This window comes from Pseudopipra pipra, chromosome 10, assembly GCF_036250125.1.
Source record: "Pseudopipra pipra isolate bDixPip1 chromosome 10, bDixPip1.hap1, whole genome shotgun sequence".
Classification (NCBI taxonomy): domain Eukaryota; kingdom Metazoa; phylum Chordata; class Aves; order Passeriformes; family Pipridae; genus Pseudopipra; species Pseudopipra pipra.
In genome coordinates, this window is record NC_087558.1 from 24,483,478 (window position 1) to 24,508,864 (window position 25,387).

The window sequence follows — 25,387 nt, forward strand, 5'->3', positions numbered from 1 at the left end:
CTGCTGTGCTAACTTAATTTATGTTGTAGGGCCTCAAAACAGATTTTTATCTGTGTGGTTCTTTGTTTTGGTTTTTTTTTTTTTTTTAAGACTGAAGTGAAAATGTTCTTTTTGAAAAACAGGGTTTTCTGTGAGGATAAATCACATCAGTTGCCCACTGGAACTAGAAATAATGCTGCTTTTATTTTAAATTCAATAATACAGGCATCTGGAGCTATAAAAACTTTTTACACATTGTGAGGCCCTGGGAAGATAAAGACAACTTGCATTTGCATTGTATTGTTACCTTACCTGACTTGAGGTATTTGGATTAGGGGCATCTCCTATGATGCAAATGATAAATTGGAGAGGAAAGCCACATATGGAAGAGACACAAAGTAAAACTTGGAGATTCTGATGGTTACAGCCCTGGGAAGAAGAGGGAAAGTGCCTTCTGTGGTGCTGCAGTCAGGTCTCCATTCCTCAGTTAGAGCAGCAGGGCTGGAAGCCATGGAGATGCTGCTGGGATGCTGTGCCTGGCCAGCCTTCAGTGTGTGACACAGTTGTGCACTCACAGAGCAGCGTCAGAGGAGGTTTGGTGGCACAGCAGTAAAGCTGATGACAGCCTGAAAGTGGGGAAAATGAAATGGATTTTTGCTTCTTTACTGTATACTCATATATGTCCTCAAGTGAGACAGCTTAAGGAAAAAAACTGCTGCCTTGCAGAAAAGGAGGAAAAACTAGCTTTGGCAGGTTTCCTTTGCATGCAGCTTGCCCTGGTGTGTTAGTGCATAATGCCTTCCTGCTGCTGTGTTCCATTTCCTTGGAACAAAGAAGTGACTTTTAAATGGTGCCTGTAAATGTATTTAAGGGGAACAAGTGTTAAAAATAGTGATAGAAAAAAAATATCTCAACTGATAGTGGATCCTGGGCACTGGCCTTGCTCTGTTTGGGTCAGGAACAAAGGCTCCACCCGTGCCACAGGCTTTCCTTGCTGTCTGCACATGTGGACTGAGCAGCAATAATCTGTGGCTCTGGCTGGGTGTTAGTGTTTGGGGATTGCTGGACCATGGCACACTGACAGGTATAGGTGATTCCAGTTATTCCAAAGACTAAATAGGCATTAATTGTATGACTGATAGTGTGGCCATCAGTAGCTGGGACTGACTTGCTTCACTCCTCGCTGTGTTTTGGTTTCACTCATTTCATACTTAGGCGGGTTTTCTCAAATGAAAGAGATCTGCAACTCCATATTTAAGCACTTAGATTTTGTTGTCTTGGCAGATGGTCCTTTCCAAAATGTAAATATCTAAAATTTGTCAAAGAGCAAGATTTTTAGGTAAAGTATGAGTCAGTGATTTACAAGAACCCTGGATATTAAGTCCTAGTTTGTCACTTTACTAAAGGGATATTTTTTTTCTTTTTCAAGGACATTGTCTTACAGTGCAATCAGCATCCTTGCAGTCCTCTCCACATGCATCTCCACAGATGAAGTGTCCAGCCCTTCCCCAGCAGCTGCCATTGAGCTGAAGTGCAGCAGGAAGGACACTGCTGTCCCAGCTGCCGACCCACACTGATGAGCAGCAGTGCTGCTTGAGCACCCTGGGCAAACAGCAGTCTCTCAGAGTGAAGTGGATGCTTTTCTGTTGCAGGCTTCCTAGTATATGCACCTTATTTTCCTGTGTGGTTTTTTTCTACTGTAATTATCCTACTCAATGATATAATTATCCATGCTCATGAACTACACGCTACCCTTGTATTTGGCTGCTGAGTTCTAAGTTTTGGGCAGACTGTGCACTTATATGGACACTTATATAGACACTTATATAACCTGTCACTCTAACAGTGTGCTTGCATAGCTGCCCAGAGTATCAAAGTAGCTTGTAGAGTTCTTTTCAGATTCTTTTTTTATGTAATTTGTTTTGCATTTTGACTTTCAGGGCTCAAGCAAAGAACTGGGATCATCTATTGTCTGCTGTTGCCTGCCTGCAGCTGGTGAGTTGTTCAAAACAATACATATATATTATATCTACTTTTAGGTTTTTTTTACCAAACAGCCAAAAAGTTTTGCTCTGATTTTTACCTGTACGCTCTTGAAGATATTTCTGTCTATATATATGTATATATTTGTGTGTGTGTCTATATGTGTGTGTGTATATATATATATTTATATATTTGTGTGTGTATATGTATATATGTAGAAAGGTACCTGTTAAACATTCCCCTAGACTTCAGTGAAATACTTTAAAGGTGTGGGCAATTCTCAGTGGCCGAGGGTTGAGCTTTGGGCACTGGGATATCAGCCAAGGGCACTGGGGATACCAGCCAAGGCTCCACTGTCAGCTTTCAACAAGGGTCCTCTGATTATTGCAGACTTGAGGGTTTGGGAGCTCTGAGCGTCCCCACTCAGAGGGAGGTGCTGGTCACAGCCCACTGTGGTCCAGGGGTGCTCAAAGAGCCTCACTTAGGACACTGTTTATGGGGTCACAGGGTGACTGGCTTCAGTCACAGTGAATTTCCACCCTGGTCACAATCCAGGTTGGTTATTACTGGAATTTCCAAAGCTCGGGTAACAATGGTCTCGTTCCACTTGGGCTGCAATTCTGGTAAGGAACATTCCAAGGCTCTCAGGGGTGGCTGATTATTCCCACTCTCATCCCCCACCTTTGCCAGGCGACAGGAGACCCCGGTACAGTCAGTGCTGCTCCCACCTCAGCAATCAGGAGTTCCCAGTGCAGCCACGGGATGCTCCACCAGCCAGCTCCTTCCACAGGTGCCAAGGCCTGAAGGGAATTCCTGAGGTCACAGAGCAGCCCAGAGGGGCTGTGGGGGGAAGGTACCACCACAAGAGATCATGTGGAGTTTCTCTTTAACCAAGTGAGAGTTCCTGCAGAGATATCTTTGTGTAGGGGCAACTTTCAAGGCAACTCTATAAGACAGGGAGCAGCATATGTAATCAAAACTATCACAATTTATAGTGAGTCATGAGCACTAAATATAGAGCATTTATTTTACTGCTTCTGACTGATGCTGAGCTAAACTTGAAAGACAGAGTAGGCAATTCCAGTTCTTATCATGGGGGGCTGTGCTTTTCTTAGGTACCTGAACCACCACATGCCACTTTTTTCTTGAAAACTAAGGCTTTTGTGTCATCTTAGTTTAGTTTTCTTCATTCCCCAGTCATTATCAGAGGTTCAGGGAGTAGTACACATCACAGGCTGAGACACAAACACTTGATGTTATTGCTTTTGAGTCACTTGCCACACTTCACTTCTCTCCTCCTTTCAGAAATGTTAACTGTTCCTTATGTTGCCCACAGCCTCCCTCTTCCCAAGGCACTGAGACAAAGATTTTGGGCAGCATCTACCTAATTGAATACCTCACTGACCCTGGGTCTTGCTCCCATCTTTTCATGTCCTGGGTGCTGGAATAACGTGTCTGGCTGTTCAGGACATCACCAGGGTGTCCCAGAATAAGAGTTAAAACAGATTCCTGCAGACCTCTTTCCACTAATCTCTACAGAGTGGAATTCTTCCAGAGGGAAGAATTCCTGTTGCCTGTGAGGGCATTTGCTCACCAAAAATAACTTGAAGGAATCTTAGAAGGCTAGCCCCTTTTAATTTACTTCAGCTGGTGATTAAAAGCATGTTATTTCCAAAATATCCTTTCCTTCCACATGCAGCTCTTGTGCCAGCTGCATCCAGGCACTTCCATGCTAGAGTGGGTGCTATCTCTGGTCATGCCAGTCATCTCTCATGTCCTGCCTCATTGAGCTCTGCCAAAATTGAACTAGTCTGGCTACTGGGGATCAGAGTCCTGTGACAGTAAAGATGCTGTGCTTTATTCTGCATTTTAATACTTGCTGTGAGCAGGACCCGTAGTGACTGCAGGTCTCAGCCAAAGAGGGGGCACCTTCTGCCTCTCAGTTCTTTGCACATGGCAGCAGACATGAAAACATGCATTTTTTAGTAGCTGGACCAGAATGCTTAATGTTTTCTAAGCTACCCCAGACCTAGAGATGCCTCAGGCACGAGTTTCAAGCCACAGAATTATCAGGACAAGTGTCTTGGTGGGAATCTTTGTTCTTGTGGTCTGATGCTTTCCTGCAGACAGAGGATGTTAGACAAAGGTTCTGTTACTCAAATATCCTGTTCTTATGAGTATTCCCATTTGAAACAACTGGTAGCTGATTACAAGGGAGAGTTACATAAACTCAAACCATATATTCCTACTCCTTCATTGCCTGCTTTAACTGAAGTTTGTCCCAAGCATTCTGCAATACCCATAAAGTCTTTTCAAGACGGTGCCTTCCCGGTAGTAATGGGTTGGTTTGGGTTTCTCTGAGCACGTTTTGTTGATTAAAAATTGTGTCCCTACATAAAAACATCTTGAGTGGGACAGTGCAACAACACTCCCCCCCCCGTGAGCTGATAGGACCCACTTCTGCTAGGCCTTGCAGAGAGCACACGTTGATAGAAAGTAGAATATCACCTTCTAGTTCACTTGTCATCACTGCATCCTACCTGTTTGCACTCAGAAAAAATTCTTCCTCTGACTGTTGCAGGAGTGACTGCTAGAGAGTGTTTTGTGACTCTCCTGCTGTGACAACTGCCTTCAACAGCCCTTTCAGAAAACCAAAAGAACAAATGCATTTGGAAAGAGATTGTTTTAACTGCCTCCTTGGAAAAGTTTGTAAATGTTGCTTTTCCTGTATAGCTCCTGGAGTCAGATTTTCTTTCTCTTCCCTTGGAAAAAAAATTAGCCAAATAAGGAGAACAGGTTGTATAAAACTGGATATGGGACTTAGCCATTTCTAATTTGATGGCAAGACTTCCAGGCCAATGGATAAATGGTTTGCCCCAACAGACTCCTCTTTCTGAACGCCAGCATTTGGCACTGAGCTATCTCACCAGTTCCTGCTGCCCTTGTACTGCCTGTGCTCTGGACACCTGATAGGAATGTCTGGAATTTAATGCTGTACTTTTTTCTGAGGCTTCTGCCATCTTAGAGGATTGTCAGTTTGGTTATTCCTTCTGCCAGCTCCTATCTATCCATCCTCAGTGGGCCATCTAAGTTTGTTTCCCATGATAATCCTTTCTAGTGACATTTAACATGCATATTATTTTCTCCAGAAGAGTTTGCATGCAAAATTTCATGGTAGAATGAATCTCTGCAGCTGAATTGGTACACTAAGCTGGTAAAGTGGTCCATTATAAGGAAAATGCTTTTAAGGCACACTCCTAACAGATGATTTTAACTGGTGTTATGGCTGGGTGCTGCTGTATTTTCATTCACAATTTACAGTACAAATATCTTTTGGTTCTGCAATCCTTAAACACATAGGAAAAAGATAACTAATTTGCATGGGTAATCTTATCAATGCCATCTTTGTAATTAAGTGCAAACTGTGATTCAATCCACTGCCAGTATATTATGCCACTTCGATAGACTTTCATTTCATTACTGAAAGTCAAGATTCCCTTATTAAACTTTTCTATTAAAACAGAATGAGAAGAAGCTTCCAAAATCCACATTGCCTCTGCTATGTCACTTTTATTCTAATGTAATGTAAATAGACAAATAAGATATCCCATTGTGTTAGCTTAAGGGTGTTAAACATGCCCTTGAAACCAAAGGCAAAATAAAGCATAATTAAAAATACTATAGCAAGACAGCCTGATGGCACAGCGTCCATTCCCGGCACTGTGAAGCAAAGTATTGAAGACTGGAGGGTTTTGGAAGGCTGAGAACATCCTTAGCAAACTGCCTGTGGGTATAATCCACTCCTGGACCATGAGCTGGGCTTAGCTCACAATGAGATAAGCTAATAGACAGCAAATCTCTCTCCACAGCTGAGCAGGCTGCTGTCAGCCATAACCTTGGGACAGGACTGCAGCACTTCAGGTTGCCTAGGAAGCTTTATCCTAAGGCTTTCTGTACCTTGAGAGCCTGAGGAGGGACAGGTGTTTCAGTGGGACTGTGCTTATCAGCTGGAACAGAGAGCTCAGGGGGGATCTGCTCCTTGCCTGAGGTGGTGTGCTGAACAGTCCTGGTGCTTAGGAAACACTTGACAGTTGGAATGGTTTCATGTAGAGAGATGTCAGGCAGACCACTCAAAAAGGGAGAGTGGTAAGAGAATGTCTGTGACGCAGGACAAGGCAGGTCAGACCCACCTGGGAGCTGTTTGGAGATGTGAGCAGCGCGTGGGCTGCGCCAGACGGTGCAGGGCCGGGCAGGGGGAACCTCTGCCTGGGGAAGGGCTGTGGTTGCCTTAGTGAGATGTTACAGGGGGTTTAACTGCACCTCCTTTGATGCCCTCTTTGGGTCCTAATTTACTGGAGGTGCACTGGTAGGGATTGCTAGTGCAGAACCACCTCAGTGCACGTGAGGATCCTGCCCTGGTGTCACAGGACATGGCGTGGGGTCTGCACTGTGACCAGCTGGAGTGTGGCAGGCACACACCACTCTTGATCTGAAGGCAGGTAAACAAGAGTCTTCAGGTGGTAACTTGTGGCAGAGACTTATTACTCATAATGTTGAAATAAATCGTGGCCTCTTTGGCCTCAGCTTCCCCTCCCCAGCTTCCTTGCTGTAACTGTCTTACCACAAACAGCTTTGAACCTGGTGCTGGGCACATCGTTGCAGGCATTGATACACTCTTGATGGGTTCCTCTGAGTGTTTCTGGTGGGCTGTGACTATTCCAGAGTAGCACTTTATATATCTTAGTTACTCCTCCTGCCCTTAATTTTTGTCCCATCTTGATGCCGTTTCTCTGTTTTGGACAAACTAATCCTTTTGATCGTGAAATTGTAATATTGGGATTGTAGTCATCACTTAGAGGTCTGAGATTGCCTTGTGCTTGTAAATTATCTTTGTCACTGCACTAAGTTGTTTTGTTTGTTTTTGTTTTTTTCTTTTTTTTCAGCTTTGAAAAATGCACCTTTAAAGTACTGAGCAAATACATTGGTAACAGTCCTCAGTCCATGTTGGATGATGTTCAACAATGTTAGGTTTGTCTAATTTCTATCAAACAGTTCCAGATACTTGGTATATTCTTTTGGGAAAGGAAACATTTTCTAATATTTGGGTTTTCTGTAGTCTTTAGGTAGCTACATATCTTTTCTGGAATTGAAGTTCTCATATTAGGATGGTTTGGTTTTTTTTACCCATTAGCAAAGCAATTAAGGAATTCCAACTAAGTGGATTCATTAGATATTCTGAATCTCACTGGTGAGTTGGGGTTTTTTTTCAATGTGTGTGTGTGGTCTTTGGTAATTCTTTTACTGACTCATGAGTTATAAATATCCTCATGTGTGCATAAGAACAGTTCTGTGCCAGGTGTTGGTATTACAAAATCTCTAAAGTTGGAAATAAAGTGCAGAAGATATGAAGTGCCTCTTGAAGATGAACAGTCCCAGTGGTGGGACAGCCTGCTACTTGTTGCCTGGAAGCCTGTGAATCAGGGCCCTTCCACCTGCTGGGCTCTGGCAGAGATAGGGAGCCCTTTTTCATGCCATTTCACTGGGCTGGGTTGATTGACTAGTGAGCTGCTTTCAAGCATTTTCCTTGCCTTTCATGTCTCTAAAAGAAGGGAGAATATCACATTCTTTTTAAATTACTGTGTTTTAACTCTCCTGTGTTGCTTCTGCTCAGTAAAGCCAGTGCAACTGAGGGGTGATTATTTGATCCCAGTGGAGACTCTCTCTTGTGCCATATTTCCTGGTGGCTGCCAGGAATGATCAGCCTCAAATGACTGGAAGCTAAGCCAAAGCTGAGGACAGACAAAAGGAGAGATCCTGATGTGGACATTTTGGGTGTTGGTCCAAGGCCTGAGATGCAATTGAAATTTTCTCATAATGCAGAGTGGAAGCAGAGATATTTCCAAGGATGACAGAGCAATTTGCTGGTGTTTTTGAAAACACTTTTATACCAAATGAACTTTCTCTCTTCTGAGAACTTGACTAAAAGAACATATATCCTAGAAATCCAAAAATGTTCTGCCTAAAGCCTGCTTGTTAGGACAACTCTAAAAGCACCAATTAAAATTACTCTAAAATTTTGTGGGAAAGCTCCAGACTTGCTGCTCATGACTGAACTTTAATTCATCCTTGTTTTTGTATTGAAGGGGTAGGACCTTTCCTAGATTGATTGTTTCCATTCTAAATGTTATGGAATTATTAAGCAACGCTTCAGAGTGCACTGAATTTATGGCCATTATTTTCTAATGAATTCTGGTTGGACTGACGATTTTAATCAATTCTACCTTTCAGAAATATAAATGGGAAGGAGAAATAAATAAATAAATAATGTTTTGACCACAAGGCAGTGCAACATTTGGAAATGAAGCTTAAAGTGTCCAACTGCGTTTCATTAATCAGGTCTCAGGTTGGTAACCCTGGCTGGGATGTTGTGGAACCCAGTGCTGGCATGTGGAGACTGTCTTGGAGATTTCCTTTAATCTCCCAAGGTGGCAGGGTAGGAAAGATTAAAATCTACTGGATCTATCAGACTTGCCACCTCTAGTTCAGGTTAGTTATTAATGTGCTGTGTGGACAGCAATACTTTATTAATTGTATTGCTGGCCAGTGATCAATGTGACAAGCTTAGCAAAGAGCACAATAATTCATCAGAGAGTTGTCAAGAAGTAATTGCCCTCATATGCATTAGAATAAGCTCGTGGGAGAGGCAGAATGGGTGTACTTTTATCATTTTTAGGTGCAGGTGTCAACAAAATTAAAATCTGCAAAGGTACTAGTAAATAAATAAATTGGAAAGGAATTTATGTGCTCTGACACAATCATACCACTACAAAATGAGACAAAGGGTATGGCATTTATATTTCTAAGTGATTTGAAAGTGTTTTCAGCAAGTTCTGTTCTGTGTGCAGTATCTGTTACCAGTTACACTTTTGTGGGGGCAGGCACATGGTTTGCAGTTCTTTCCTTATAAAGGAAAATGGAATAGTTGAGATGTAGTTTTGCTGAAAACTGTTCTTTAAATCATAAAATGTACAGTTGCACAACCGTAGTTACATGCAGAATGTATTTAGATCTGCTGTGACATTCTTCCACCTCTTGTGGAAAAGGACATCAGTAATAAAATGTCAGGTTTTTTTTTTTTTTTTTTTGCAGAGGTGAAGACTTATGCTTTTCACCAAAGACTGCTATTTTAAGGGTTGTCAAAAGCACTGGGGAAGCGACAAAGGTAAGGCTGAATGTGTAATCTCTGTCCTGGTCCCTGCTGTACCTGACAGTATTAAACTTTCTCACATTATACATTTTCCCCATCATCCAGGATAACCTCACACTTGAGCTGTGGTGCCAGCACAGGATGTCTGCTGGATGCAGTGCTCCTTGGCATGTGTGTGTGCAAGTGCCTTGCCGAATAACATCATTTTCCCAGAGGTTTGGATTTCAATATATATTTAACACATGCACAAACTGGACTGATGCTATAGAGTGCACACTATCTACCTTTTACTTTGCTTTTACTCTGTTTACTGTGTTTCCAAGGGTTTCTGAGAACTCATTGAAGAGAAGGCTTATAGAGAACCTATCCCAGAAGGTAACATTTCAGAATATAGCTGAGGCTAAACCTGACTGCAGTGACTGTTTGTTTATCATGCACCTTAACAATGGTGTTTTAGGCTGATTCTCCAGGACTGTCAGTCTAATGTGGTTCAGATTGCTGATCTCAATAAAAGTAATCATAGAATGATTGAGGGGTTTGGCTTTGAAGGGACCTTAAAGATCATCTTATTCCGCCCCTCTGCCATGGACAAGGACAAATTGCACTAAAACAGGTTACTCAGAGCTCCATCCAACTCTTCCAAGGATGGGGCATCCACAGCATCCTCTAGACAACCTGGGCCTCACCACCCTCACAGTGGAGAATTTATTCCAGATATCTCATCTAATCATCTCTCATTCAGGTTGGAGCCATTCCCTATTGTCCCATCACTCCATGTGCTTGTAAATAGTCTCCATCTTTCTTGCAGGCTCCCTTCAGGTACTAGAAAGCCCCAGTTAGGTCACCCCGAAGCCTTCCCTTCTCCAGCCTGAACAATCCCAAATCTCTCAGCCTTTCCTCACAGGAGAGGTGCCCTATCCCTCTAATTATCTTGATAACCTTCCTCATAATGATGACTTGAGATCGGAGGTGGGCCGAATTCTGGAATAAGGTAAGATTTGTTGGAAAATAGAGCACTTTGGGAGGAAAGGATGAGCAAAGGGACAGTCAGCATCTAGGCTATTAAAATGAAAGCTGGTAATGTATATGGTGAAGACTTGCTCGTGATGGTCCATAGCCTGTGTGACAGTGAGACCTGTTTAGAATGGATTTCCTTGGCATTCAACAGCATCATTTTTAATGATCTCTTCTGGAAGTTCTGCCTCTGCCTTGCTTGTCAAAATGATCTCATCTAAATACTGAGGAAAGTGCTGATAGAGATCCACTTTATCACACTCCTAACACATGCTACGAAGACAAGAGAAATAAAATGTTCTTAAAGTAGGTATGAGAGAGTCTTTGTCCAGTTTCAAACCCACACAAACAGACGAGGGTGAAAAATGTGATATGACTTTAAATATCATTAGCATGATCAGCTTAGAAAGAAAATGAGCAGTGAATGTGAGGTGGGAGGAAGGGGAATTCAGTTGTGAAACACACTGAAGCAGCAAGTAAAGGACTGTTTAAGCATTTTCTGCTCTGTCTAGTAAGATGAGGCACAATTGCTGGAAACACTATTGTGTTCACAGTATAAGTGTGTATTTCTATTGTTCACGATACAAGGCAGCCAGTGCTTTAGTACTTACAGAACAAACTCAGCCTTCCACAAACATTTTTTGGCACATGGGGTTAGGAGGGGATTGTCAAGACCAAATGTTCTGCATGGCAGAATCTTGCAATGACTCATCTCAGTGCATAAATTAATAAAGCCTCATCTCAGCTTCCCCAGTGTGACACATAGTCATTGCTGCAACTTGCAGCAAGACGACAAACTCCACCAAATTATTCCTTGCAAATTTTCTGCAAAGTTGTTTTTCTAGTAAGTTGTTCAAATGCAGCTTGGTTGAGCCACTTTCTGATTTCTGACCTTGAAACACTTTGCCTCAATGCCTGAAAAATTCTGTTGACAGTGCTTTGCCTTACAGTCTGCTTTGATAAGTGTCAGACTGGCTGCTGTAGTTTCTCTCATTCCTTGATTCCTCCTTGTCTTGGTGTTTGCCTACATTTTTTAATGCTCTGGCCAGTATTTGTGTGGTCTGTAGAACACGAGAATCTAAGGCTGAGTAGATCCTGGCATTTGTATGTCACAGTAAATTAGAGGTTTTGAATCAGTGCAGTTTTAAAAATAAATGTTCCAGTATTCTGCAATAGGACAGTGAATTAGTTTTACCACTTACATTTTCTGCAGATAGGTTTCATTCTGTTCTCTGTCGGGTTAAATCGGAGCCTTTGACCCTTGAATAATGGAGCAGTCATCAAGAGAGGAGTGGTAAGGAATGAGCATGGTAGCTGGATACCAGTGCTTGGGCAGTTAAAGCTTTCAAATTGACTGGTGCTGTCATCTGCTCTAATATTTCACGGAATTAGTGACAGCTTTTGTGGACACAGGCAGACACCGGCACGTCTGGGTTTGTGCTGTGCATGTGTGTGAGCAGGGGCATGACTGGTGTGTGTGCATGGATGTCACCTGGAGAAATGTTATGGCTGCACTGCCTTTCTGAACAGCACAGACCTCTGCTGAGCACTGAAGGTGGACAAGTTGAAACTAAGCACATTTTTAAGAGTTAATCTTGTGGCTGTAATATTTGCACTGAAAACCTCATTTTCAGGCAGCCCACTGGCTGCAGGAGGTGTAGAGCAAAATTCCTGTCTGATGTTATACAGAAGATCCCACTGAATTTATCATCCTTTTCCTTTGCTCCTTTGATCCTTAAATTTTCTTTAGCCAAAGGTTATGGCTTTTACTGATAAATTTAGATTCTGTAATACATAGTGAGAGACATCAAGCAGTCAGAGTTTTGAGTACATACGTGGGGACTGCTATGTAATATTTTTTCCCTCAGGATGCTCCTGACTGTGTTTTTTGTCCTGAGATGGAGATTGAAAATTTCACGCACAGTTCTCTTTCTGGACATCAGGAATTGATAATGTGCCCTTTGAGTAGTGAACCCCATCCAGACATCAGCTAAGATTCAGAAGCAGCTCTAGGGCAGTCCAAGATGCTTCACTTAAAAGAATTTAAACTCCTGAACTAAAGGTGGGGTGGAGAACTGAAGCTCTGAAAATGACAGCTGTGTTTTGTTTTATTTCTTGCCATCCTGCAGAGGTTACAGTTTTCAGTGTCATACCTGACTATTGCAGTGCTTGACAACAGGTAACCTTCAAACCCAGCTGGAAAAATACCAGCATATGATGGTATTTTCCATCAGTGAGCAGAGGGAGCTTGGTAGGACAGCTCTGGGTAAAGTTCAGCTGAGCAGCTTCTGTATGATCCCTCTTTCAGCTGGAAAGCACAATAGAAGAGGAAAGGCTGTGTGCTGTCAGAAATCCTGTGTGTCAGACAAGGCACTAAACAAGTTGCTGAATGTGTCAGTTATGAAAGGACAGACTCTGATCTGCTAATCTGGTGTGAGTTGGAGTGCTTCTAAAATTAAATTGTTACAAAAATCTTACTCAATTTTGTTAATTACATGAGTTCTGGAGTGTATCTAATAAATATTTCTAAGGCAGTATCTGCTCAGATAGGCCTGATTAAAACAGCTTGCCAGTTACAATTAAAACCTCTTCCCCTACAGTTGACCTCAAATGTCTTTGGAGTGTGTAGACTTAGTGTGACCCTCCAGTGTGACACCAACACGTGGCATGGCTGTCCACACTAATTCTGTCTGGCATTGCCTCTTATGTTCTCTCCTGTTCACCTTCTTCATCTGTTGCTGCTAAGAGTTTCGGGCTTGGAAGAACGGAAGAGGAAGAATGTGGGTTCATTCTGCCTCTGCAGTATTATACACACACACATATATATGTACTATGTAGTTTGGCCAAAGTCCAACAGGAACTCAGTCTGGCTGGTGCCATAAAAGACAGTAAAAAGTAAATACATTAACAGCAAAAGGAGGGCTAAAGAGAATCTCTGTTCTTTATTGGATGCAGAGAAAAATATACTGACAAAGAGTGAGGAAACAGCTAAGGTATTTAAAGCCTTTTTTGCCTCAGCCTTTAATAGTAACACCAATTTTTATCCAGGTATGCAGCCCCCTGAGCTGCAAGAACAGGGACAGGGAGCAGAACGAAGCTCCATAATCCAAGGGGGAATGCTCAGTGACTTACTTCACCACTTAGACACACACAGGTGTGTGGGGCTGGCTGACATCCACCTGAGGTGCTGAGGGAGCTGGCAGAAGTGCTCACTGAGCTCAGGCCATCACTGACCAACACTCCTGGCTCACTGGGGAGGACCCAGTCGACTGGAGGTGAGCAATTGTGATCCCCATCTACAAGAAGGGTCAGAAGGAGGATCTAGGGAACTACACTGCTGTCAGCATGACCTGTGTACTGAGGAGGGTTGTTTAGCGTGGAGGAAAGGGAGTTGGGGGGAGACCTTATTGCTCTCTATGACTACCTGGCAGGAGGTTGTAGTGAGGTGAGGGTCAGCCTCTTCTCCCAAGGAACAAGGGATAGGACAAGAGGAAACAGCCTCAAATCACACCAGGGTAGGTTTAGATTGGATATTAGAAAAAATTTCTTCATGGAAAGAAGCACTGGCACAGGCTTCCCGAGGCAGTGGTGGAGACCCCATCCCTGGAGGGGTTTAAAAGACACGTGGATGTGACACTTGGGGACATGGTTTAATGGTGGGCTTGGCAGTGCTGGGGGAACGATTGGACTTGATGATCTTAAAAGTCTTCCAACCTAAATGATTCTGTGATTCTGTATATATGTGTGTATGTTTATAAGAATGAATCTTCCTCATGCACTAAGCTGTGTTTCCCTTTTGGAATTCTCCTTCCGATTTTGCAGTGTTATAGTACGTGTTAAATTGGGAGCTGCCTTCACTTGATACTTTGCAGAAATCCACAGTATGTCTTCATTCAATCCAGGTGAGAGAAAGGATGCAGGGAGAGGAGCAGAACCCCTCGTTAGGAGAGCAGAGGTTATGTCTGGGAGGAACAAAATGCTCCATCCAGATTTGGAAAAGCCAAACAAGTGTCAGATGTTTCTGTCCCATCCCCCTGCCCAGGCCACAGAAGAAGACTTCTTGAAAGTCTTGTTTGATCCATATTCAGTTTTCCTGGTTGTCCTAAATCATTATTATATTAATATAACTCTGAGATTAGCAAATCTGTAGGAATGTTTGAATTGCATATCATGGACAATTAATATAAAAGTCCTCTTCATGGTGTCTTTCATCTTGAGAGTCTGAGGATTTTTCAGATTTGAAAAATGAAGATGAAAAATGTTCTTTTTCTGGTCTTTTTATGCTTTGCTTCATTAAAGAGCTCTTGTGGTTGGCATCACACCATTAAAAAGCCAGAAGCTGATAGCCACGATATTTCATGTGTGGTAGGCTTTACAACAAATTACAACACTGACTGCTGAGACTATCTAAGTTGCTGGAAAAATGGATTTAATTGTCCATTCTGAAACTATTTCCAGGATCAAATAGAATTTCTTTTAACTACTCATGCTCTTTATAACCCTGGTTCAATTCCACTGCAGTAAATCTGAGGGGAGAGCAGAATGGCAAGTTAAAAACAGCACTGAGGTTTTATAGTGCCAACATTAAACTGTATGTCATTTTGAAGTTAAAGTACTGGGCTGAAAGGTTTTCTACTTTTAATGATTTGTTTCTATCTGGAGATCTAATTTGCATTTTTAAATCTCTTCTTGCCCAGTGGTTAGGGGCAGTGTGTGTGTGTGGAGGGGTGTGTTTCTTTGTGACCTCCATTTAGTTTGCTGGCCTGTTGACTTTGTCTTGCTCAGGTCTGAAGAGGAATTTGCTCCTGTTCAGTAAGAACTCTGATGTGTTGCTGTCAGCAGCTACATGAAGGATTGCATGACAAATGGGGACAAAATGAGTATTCGGTACAAACCATGTGTACTTCAGACTGATCATTGCTGTTTTACAGTCCATAGTGGGCTCAGTTTTCAATGTATGTTCACATACGAAGTTTTTCAGATACTTCCATTTTTACTTGGTTTAAGTGGTTGTTAGAGTTTCAAGACAATGGAAAATTTGACTTCTTATGCCTTACACTGTTTCTGGAATATATAATTTTAAGCATTTTGACAGTTGATATTTGTAAAGTCCTGTGGTAAAGGGCATTGCTCTCTCTAAGTTCCATATGATTGCGAGGAAGTTGCCTCGAGTGGGAAAGGTGATTTCTTCCGTAGGTCAGAGGAGCCTGAAAGAACGTTTTTCTGCAGCCTGGCTGATTCTGTTTCCAGTTCTGATACTCCTGGCTCATTACAGCAGCCTTAGGCAGTGAGCTGCTTCCCACATTGCACTCAGGTGCATGTCTCGAGTCTAACTAGATTTCAGCTTGCTACTGCCCAGCTTGGTGGTGCAAGGGATCTTTTACTGTTCCTGATAGCACTTGTGTGGGTGAGACCTTGAGCCTGTAGGACAGCAGCAGTGGGCTGTTGCACCCACATCACCTTTTGTTGTGCTCAGCAATGTTCTGGATACCTGCAGTGGCTCTCAGGCATCAGGCACCACAGTTTTTTCCTGAAGTGTCTGAGGGTGTGGTTTCCTTTTTTCAGCTTTGGAATGAGCAAGGATACTGAGATATGTCACAGAGTGGTGGAGGCTGTAAGGGACATCTAGAGGTCATCTTCAGCAGGGGGGCTGAAGCAGGGCCACCTAGAGCTGGTTGCCCAAAACTGTGTCCAGATGGCTTTTGAATACCTCCAATAGTGGGAACTCCATGAACTCCATGGCAACCTGTGCCAGTCACCCTCATGATAACAAAGGATTTCCTTATGTTCAACACCTTCTGTGTTTCAGTTGGTGCCTGTTGACTCTTGTCCTTTCACTGGGCACCACTGAAAAGAGCATGGCACCATCTTCTCAACACTCCTGTTCAGGTGTTGGTATGTGTGGGTGAGAACTCCTGGAGCCTTCCCTTCTCCAAGTGGAACAGTCCCAGCTTTCTCAGCCTTTCCACATATGTGATGTGCTCCAGTCCTTTAATCAAGTTTATGGCCCTTTGTTGGGCTCCCTACAGTATGTCCATGTCCCTGCTGCACTTGGGGCCCACAGCCAGACCCAGCACTCCAGCGCTGAGTAGAGGGGAAGGATCAGCTCCCTTGGCCTGATCCTGATGCTCTGCCTGGTGCAGCCCAGGATACCATAATCCCTCTTTGTGCTGAGAATCCACTGCTGGCTCATGTTCAACTTGATGCCCACCAGAACCCCCAGGGAGAAAGGAGCAGGGTTTGAACCCAGAGGGTGGTCTGGAGTAGGACACTGGCTGTACTTTCCTAGGCCTGATGTCCAGGGAAACCTGAGACCTGCATGTGCCCTTGGAGAGGAAAAGGGCAAAGCTTCAGCAGGGGAGAGGGAGCAATGTCCTCTGCTCAGTCCCACCTGGAGCTGGGCTGGGCTGAGGGGGATTGCCTGCCCAGCAGGTACCCCTGCAGGATTGCCCTTGCTCAGGGGGGTGGGTAAAATGTTTGAATCTTGTGGTTGCTGTGAAGGGCATTTAATCTCAGTAAGTGAAGCTGAAGGGATCAACATGGAATTTGGAGATGGGATGTGAATTTTTGACTGGCAGTTCAGAGCTGTAGAGTGTTTTATCAAAATAAGAGGATGAATCTGGTGATAGCATTTGCTTTTTAAAAAGAAATTATAAGCATAATCATTGCAAAGGCCGTGCTCATTTTACAGCATATTTGTGTTTGTTTGATTGTTTAAAGTGCTTTTTATTTCCATGTTTTTGCCCTGGGGACTTCACAAACTGTGAGATAGTCTGAAAATATGTGAGATTGCTTGTGAGAACACTTGCTGTGCCAAAATTTTCTTACTTTTTAAATAATGAGCAATGCTCAAATTGGATAATTTCAGGATTTATGAAATGGGGTGGGGCAATAAAAGCGGGGGAGCATGACAGGAAGCATCTTCATTTTGTTTTTTTCTTTTGAAGGGAGTAGCCCATAAGAGTCCTCTAGAGTATTTTTAAATATTTGTGTATATTGCCAACATATTTTCTGAAAATTCAGTTGTGAGTTAGGTCTCAGAAGACTCAACTTGTTTCCTTGTCTCTATTCTACAACTTCTCATAACCTCAAACAAATCCTGGTTCCTTCATGCTCACATTCCTTGCCTATGGAAAGAATAATTATAGATTTCTGAGAAACTGTACCTCCTTTATCTTTTTTTTTAAGATGGTAAACTTTTGAGAGGAGGACTTTCTAACTCCTGAATAACTTTAACTCTATTTGTATGGCACTGAATGAACTTCAAAGATTCTGCCTTGAATCCTAATCTCTTACATTTGAACACAGGATTTGTCATCCTTGGGACCTGATTGTAAAGTTTCTTTTCCATCCCCCATCTCCTGAGTGTGCTTTTTGTGACAGTGCTTCATACTGTCTGTGAAGGAGGTGCTTTAAACCAGCAGGAACAGAGATTGAGTTAAAATGGTGTAGCAAGACAGTATTTTAGTGTTGCTCACCTTGTGCTTCTAATGAAGATGTGTTGGTAATAAAGTGCAAATTTGCGTAGAAAATTTAGGCAGAATTCCTAAATTTTGTTAAATGTTCCCACCAAACCTTGAAGGGAATGAATTGGATTCTGGAGGTCGGCTGATGATGTGGTTGCCCAAAGGACTTGGGCATATCACGGTGGGTTGTTGTGTTTTGGGGAGCAAATTTTTTGTTTTAAAAAGGCTCTATTGAAAGAGGAAAGTGTGAGCATAACAGCAATGCTTGATTCAATAAGCAATGAGAAATTTTAAAGGGGTGGCTTCACCTTAATTTCAGGTGGAAGAAGGAAGATTATTGCATCACTGTAATGTGGTAATGAAACATTTTTGTGTGCATGATTCTGTGTTCTAAGTAAAAAAGGACATGAATCAAATGTGGATTTATTTTAAATATATTAACAAGGTTTTTTGCAACAATTTACCTTAAAAAATGAACAAAACATTCTTGTATTGTATTTTTTGGTAATTTCTTTTTTAAGTAGTTTGCTTTTCAATTCCTGGAATGCACGAACAGACTTTTTATTTGGAGCTGTAGAGAATGTCACTGTCAGTACACTGAGCTGTGTTTTAACAGAGTAACTTAGTGCGTTAGGCCTGGGTAAACTAGTTATGATAAATCTAAAATTGATGTTAGTTAAACACGAATCTTCCTAGATTTTTATTTAAGTTGTTACTTTTGCCTATTCTTTTTTAGTACTCTCCATTTTAGGTGCAGTCAGTAATAAAGAAGCCAAAGCCCTGTAAGGACACGACTGTTCTTTGGTTATGTAGCGCCTGAGGAAGCGTGGCAGCATCCTTGTGAGGCAGCCTGTTCTGGGAACTCCATATTCTGCAGAACTAAAAGATCTGGGTAGGTTATCTAGCTGACAGTGTTTCAGCCTCTCAGCCAAGGTTGCTGCTGCGTGCCAAATCGTGCAGAGGCTTAATTTGAGATACAGCACCAGTTCAACAAACCTGTGTCTGTCCAGAGCAGAGCTGAGGGTGATAAGATGAAGTGAATAACTACGCTGTTTCCAGGGTAATCAAATTCAGTAATTAGGAGTTCAGTAATCTCTGGTCTTTTATGTAGCCTCTCAGTGTTAAAATTAATTCAGTCTTTGGTTTGGCAGGTTGTGGATTATGTTTAGATTATCACTCCAGTGTGTGCCAGCTGGGCTTCATTGCACCTGAAGGCCTCTAATTTGAACATTATCTGGAACCTTGATCCTAATGCTGGTGACCTCTGTTATCTCTGGTCTTCAGAAAGTGTTTCTTTGCTGGTCCGTTTGCACTGAGGAGTGTGGCAGGCAGCCATCCACAGTGTGTGTGGAGGTTCTGCTAATGAGTTGGGATCAGCAGCTACCTTCCAATTACAGTTTACTAATCTAGAAACTAACAGCTGCTGAGGTCTCTCTGTGGTTTTGTAGAAATGTGATATTTTTCTTGTGTATCTAAATGAAGAACTGTGGAATGGTTTTGATTAGGAGTCAGAAGAGCTGCAGGGACAGTGGTGCTGTCTGCCTGATTAGCTAAAACTGAACCTTTAATGTAGCTGGCTTTGGAAGTCAGTCAGACTGGGAATTGAGCAGGGATATGTTTTTAGGGCAGTCCGTGAGCAGAAAACAGAAGAGATCTTTCTAAAAAATAAACTCAGCTGCTTACTGTTTATAGGTCCATATCCTTGATCTAACATGAAGTTGTTGCCTCCCTTCTGTTCAATAGAATTAAGATTAAAGGCTTGTTTGAGTTTTAAATAGCTTCATGGGTAAATGCAGATTTCTGAGATACAGACCAAAACCCTCTAAAAAGGCACTTTCAAAAGCCAGGTATTAGAAACCCTTTTCAAGGTACTGCTATTTCTATAAACTTATCTTCACTCAATATTATGTCAAACAATTCACCACACATGGCACTACTCTGGAGGATTTGGGCACTGGGGACACGGGTTGTGATGCTGCTCTTAGTTGTACTTGTTCCACACTCAAAATTTACCCCTATTTTTCACCAGTGTAAATAAAAGTCAGATTATTGGCTGCTGCCATTAATTTGTTTCTTCTCTGTGCAACTTGCTGGAGGCTGGAAAGAAACATGCCAGGTTAGGTGGCATTACAAGCAACAAATACATTCAGGGCGAGGACTGAAACATGTGAGGCAGATAATGCCAAGGGCTGTGTGGCTCTGGCTTTGCCCCACAGCACACGGGCCTGCCCCTGGATCTGGCACAGCCACACTGTTTGCTGCTGTTCGTGCTCTCATCCACGGAGGTACTTTGCAAGGGGCAGATTTGGGGGTCTGGCTCAGTCTGGGCTGTCCTGCACGCTCTGGCATCTCTGCTCATGCAGGAGTGGGTGAATGTCCAGTGGGACGTGCTCTCCCCACAGCTCACACTGCTGGTCAGGGGAACTGAACGAGGAAATGCAAAGGCAAACACAGCACTGAATTGAATTCAAACTTGTGAAGAATTTGACCTAAATATTTTATTTTTTGTCCTCAGGTTGTTACCTTGAGTAGAGATGTGCTTCTAACTTTCAGATGGCAAAAAGTTGTAGGGACAGAATCTTCTTATGCAGCTGATACAGTCATAATAAATCCAACAGCCTTTGGGGAACACGCTGCTTATACCTAAAGACTATTCCAGTTACAGCAGTTTGTTTTAAAGAGGATTTGTGTGTTGAGCATAAGATCTGGATTTACAGCATTTAACTTGCATGTTTCAGTTAATGGGCTTTCTGCCCAAAACCTCTGAAATACTTTTCCAAACCACAAAACCAACAAGACTCCTTCTGAATCAGTTCTCAGACTCTGTTTTCATTACTTATTTATTTTGAGCCTTTTGAATTAATCTGTCAGTGCTAGAAAATTACCAAAATGGGTTACTGCTTTTGGACACCCCTCCCAAAAAAAAAAAACAAACCCAAAACTTCCTTTCTGTGATGAAAAATTTGTTGCACAAAATGTCCAGAAAGTACCTCTGAGGCTGCTTCAGGGCAGTGGCTTCCTCTGCTCAAAGCCTGAGCGTTCACAGTGTTATTCACAGGGACCTGTGAAACAACCTCCCAGTCTGTGGCTGTGGTGATGGACAAGTTGCCAGTTCTATTTATGGCTTTCCTTGTAGGTAGCTCTCCTACAGTTTTTCTCATAACATGCTTCCAAAAATTATAAAGTGCTGTACACGATCTGTCTTTCTAATTCACATTCTTTAGAGCTATTGAAATAGTGGGGGTTTTTTGTTGTTCTTATTTGGCTATGAAACTGGTGGATAATCCTTTCTAGTTAATCCAAAATATTCAGACATTAAAGAAGTATTTTCATTTAAAACATTTCCTCTAATTTTTAAGGCATAAACAGCTTTGGAGAAAGTATCCAAAATGTTTTATTTAGAAAATAAAAAAAAAGACGACCAAGTTTTGAACTGAATTCTTCCTCGAACTCTTTGTGTTCAGTCCAAATATATGAACAATTTAGATATCAAACTATGGGTTTTTAAAACAAATGTAATAAGGAAAAAATCTTGGCGAACCGACTTGTCTCATTTTGCTTTCAGCGTAGCAGAGAAAATTTTGACCAAAAGTGAGCTAAAGTTATTTTGTTCATTTCAGTACAGTCTGTGCCTCCCCACCTTCTCAGGCTGGGCACAGAAATGCCCTCTGCAGCTTCAGAGGGGTTTTGGGACAGCCTTGCAGAGTGTGGCCCTGCTGCCTACGTGTGGCTTGAACTCCAGACAGTTCCTGGAGCAGATCAGTTCCTGTGCTCAGCACGAGAAGCTGAGGATGGAGCTGAATCGTTCCCAGCTGCTCCTGTGCCACTCTCCTTAGGGAAGCTGTGCAGCTTCCTGCCAGCTCGGGGTTTGTTTGCCCAGAGAGGACCCTTGGGCAACCTGCGAGTCACTCACAGCTATGGAACCTGGGACAAAGCAAGCTGTGCCTCTGGGCATGTGATGAGAGAGAGGATGTTTCATCGATACTGCACTGATTCTGTGCAAAAGCCTTTGTAAACAAGTCCCTTCCTCTACCTGCAATGCCCCAGTGTTACAGGTAGTCAGCAGGGAAAGGCTCCTGACTTCATCTTTTCTGCTCTGCCGTGTGACTTAGAATCTGACAAGTGTTTGAGCCTTTTTTGAGGAGGTGGGAAATTGTGCAAGTGGGGTTTCAGCTGCAGGAATGTGTCTTTGAAGGAGTTTTCTGCTGAAATGAGTAATTGCTTTTTACCAAGATAGATTTGTGAGACAGAGGAGGGGAGCTGATAGCAGTGATCACTTACAAGTAGCTTCCTAATTTGGATAAATTAATGCAGATTGAAAATGTTGTAATGCACACCCAAATGAGCAGCATCCTCTGGGAGAGGTTCACCAGAACTTTGCACCACTGTGAAAACATTGCTTGCCGTGTGACTTCCTATAAGGAGAAGTTCCAATAATTTTACTTATTTAAGGAAGATTTGAAAACATCAGCTCTCTGTGCAATTAGCTGTTTTGTTTTTAATTGATCCTCCAGAGCGCCAGCCCTGAGCTGGGTTTCCATAGCATCATGGAATTTACTGGATAGCCCAAGGGATGTGGAACAACTTGTGTGACTTGTATTTAAGAGGATCATTGTTTGGTGCCCACCTCTAAAGGTGCTGCTTGTATCACTGACACTGTTGAGGAGATAAATATTTCTGCAATGGCAACGTATGGAGAGAGGTTGATCAGCATTAAACACGGAAATCCCAAGGAGCATCTTTGGGATGTTGGATTGTGTCATTAACTTAAAACAGTGAAGTATTTAGAATGTAATTGTGAGTGTCTGTCTGATATGTAATGAGGCCAGCAGGGTAAAAGTTTAATCTGGTTCATTGCATAACACAAACCCTTATTATTTTCTGCATCTGCAGTTTAAAGAGTGATTAGCCTCTCAGAGAAAAACTTAGTTTCCTTATATATGCTCTTATTTTCAAGTCTAAAGCCTTGATTCTCTCACCTTGAAAGCTTTCTGTTCAGTTCTTGAGATTCCCTCCCCAAACCCTGTTGGCCTTTGTTTCAATTTCTTTGGAAGCTTATTCTCTTGGGGAAAGCTCTTTCTGCTTTGAAAATGTCAGGTTCCAGGCATCTGAACTTCTCAAAACCAAATTTGTTTTCTCATTTGAAGCACCTCTTTGGAGCTAGGGCCCTTTGTTTTTAAAGGGATATTGCCAATTAAAATTGTCCACTGAGGGTAGATCTATCAACCTCAGGCCGCTAAATTCTCATGGAAGTATTTCTTAAGAAAATAAATATTCTCTTTTCAGTATTTAGAACCTAAACATTTTAGCATCAAAAAACTTGTGGTGAGGTGGATAAACAGAAAACCCTTTTTTCCCTGCCTTTCTCAAGCCCCTTAATTTCTGAGGTGCCAGCAAGTGGCTGTACAAAAATGTTCGCTTAAATTTACTTTTGCTTAATTTCTAATTTTCAGACTGAAAACTAAATGAGCCATTAAAGGAAAGCACACTAATGAGATGCACTACAAAGCAAAATTTGCCCAGGGCAAAAAGCAGGCTTTTAATTGGTTCAGCTTAAATCTCAAACATCTGGCTCTGATGGATGATGTCACTAAGCACATTAAGAATATCAGAAATAGACTTTTGTAATCAGTGCCTCCTCTGCTTGCCTTTCTCCGACTGCTTGCTCGTTTTCTTGGCACGTAGTAGTGCAGGAAAATACTGTAAAGGGCAAAGACTCTGAGCTGTAAGTTGAACTTGGGTTTGGACATGGACCATTGGGCCTGGCTGCCAACCCTTGTGCAGGCAGCTTGCAGCACAGCACACAGCACAAGCACTCTGTCTAAACACTGGGTGCCTTAGGGCTGCTCAGCACTCAGGGTGGGTAAAAGCATCACTTAGAACAATCTCAAGAAGCCAGGGAGATGGAGACTTCAAGCAGCAGTAAGCCAGAGCAGTTTTGTTGTTCTGTGTTCAGAGGTTTGATTCCTGGTGGGCCTGGAGCTGGGAGGTGGGCATAGCAGCTGGGGCTGGTATTCCCATGCAGTCTGAGCTGATGCAGCAAGAGCTTTGGAGAGCAGCTGGGCTCGTAGGGATAAATTCTGCTGCTGGTGACAGAACAGCTGCTTCTTGAGAATGGCTGGCTTGTGGTGACTCTTAGACCATCAGTGTGGCTGGCACCTGGCAGCATTTGACAAGGTGTACCAGCACTGGCACAGCCAGCCAAGGCTGCCTTAGTCATCTGGTTAGGACAGTTTTTCCTTTTCTCTTTTGCTCCCCTAAGCAAATGGCTACTTGTGCATGTTTAGGTTGGTCACAGGGCAGAAATGTGGCACTTCACCCTCTGCAATGCAGTGTTTGCACTGTAAACTGCACACCCGACCTTAGGCTTGCCCAGGGGGGAGGAGTAGGTTGTTGGACCACCAGTTCTCATAAGCAGGCTAAACTGAGGTCCGAGGGACACTGGCATCACATGTTGCCTGTAAAACTGTTGAATGCCTTCACTGAAGTTGTTTCCAGCCAAAGTGAACTGTGAGCTCTGAACTGTTCTGCTGGGAGTGGTGGAACACACCCAGATTGCTTGCAGGAGCAGCTTGTTGGGTGGATCCCCAGTTACAAGCTGTTGAAAGCTGGCTGTAGTAAGAATTTTGTCTCTGCAGTCACCCCTTATTGTGGATTTCTTGTGAAGCACTGTAAGCTTTATTTTCATGTAGCAGCAGTTTCTCTCCTCTGCCTGTACTAGAGATTGCTCTTGCTGAGGCCCTCTGCCCAGTGGGAGATTCTCTGTCCTCTGCAGGTGAGTGGTGTGTGCAGAGCTGGATTTGTAGCTGCGAAGTAGCCTGACCCTACCAGCTTCCTTTCCTGTTCCTTGTGGAAAAGGACAATTGTTCTGTCTTGTAGAAATACAGGGTTTGTTTTGCTGAGCTTTAATTTTTAGAGAATACTAGAAATTGCAGGCAATTCTTTTCTAAGTATTTCAAAAGGAAGTGGTTGTCACAATTCACAGCTTCTGCTCTGTGTGTCTTTCCTACTTCATTGTCCTTTGGCCCTTTTCATGCACTGACATATCTTTCTGCTTTGTTTGTACTTGAAATTGTATCTGTGTAGTCATTTGCCAAATGCAGCAAATGTCAATCCACCAATTCTCTTTGCCAAGTAACTCTTTTATATTGCTTACAATAAAAATAGGGCTGCATAGAGGAACTTGTGCTTCTGATGGATAAAACTTAATGATGGGAGAGCCAGGAATCACTAGCACCATCTATTCATTGAGAAGCACTATGAGCATGTATCTTGTTCCTGGCTGTGCAGAATTAGGGCACACACCTCAATAGCCTGAGCTTTGAGAATCACTCCCTTTGCAGTTTCCCTCTAATTCAAGAGCACTCTGCCAAGTGCAATAGCCTGCCTTCGCTGATTCATGTCCAAATTCCAACACAAATTCCCAGCTTCTCCACTCCATGATTACAGCAGAAGTATAAAGAACAAAAATTTTGAGCTGCTTTCTGGTCCTCACTGATCAACAAAAAACAATATTGTCAACTTCCAGGGAGGTGACTGAGGGGTTGACTTTGATTTCTGTCTGAAAGCACTGATGGCGAGACCTCTGCTCTAAGAGCAGTGGGGGGCCCTGCCAAGTCTTTTTCGTTGGGGGATCTAATCCATCTCCCTTAGGAGGTTCACAGAAGACATAATCAGATTGTCTAGTCTGATCCACTCGGTGTCAGAGGTCACTGGATTTCATGCAGCTTGCTCTGTA

The 25,387-nt window shown here is 42.8% G+C and overlaps 1 long non-coding RNA gene across 2 annotated transcripts in view; it reads left to right on the forward strand.

The window, feature by feature from the left end:
* Nucleotides 1–1,916: 1,916 nt before the first annotated feature.
* Nucleotides 1,917–25,387, forward strand: part of LOC135419933 (uncharacterized) — an 88,154-nt gene continuing 64,683 nt past the window's right edge. For both annotated transcript variants that reach the window (XR_010433211.1, XR_010433212.1), the window contains exons 1-3: nucleotides 1,917–1,974; nucleotides 9,112–9,184; nucleotides 9,275–9,384. This is a non-coding gene — a long non-coding RNA (uncharacterized LOC135419933). The remainder of the gene's footprint in view (nucleotides 1,975–9,111; nucleotides 9,185–9,274; nucleotides 9,385–25,387) is intronic.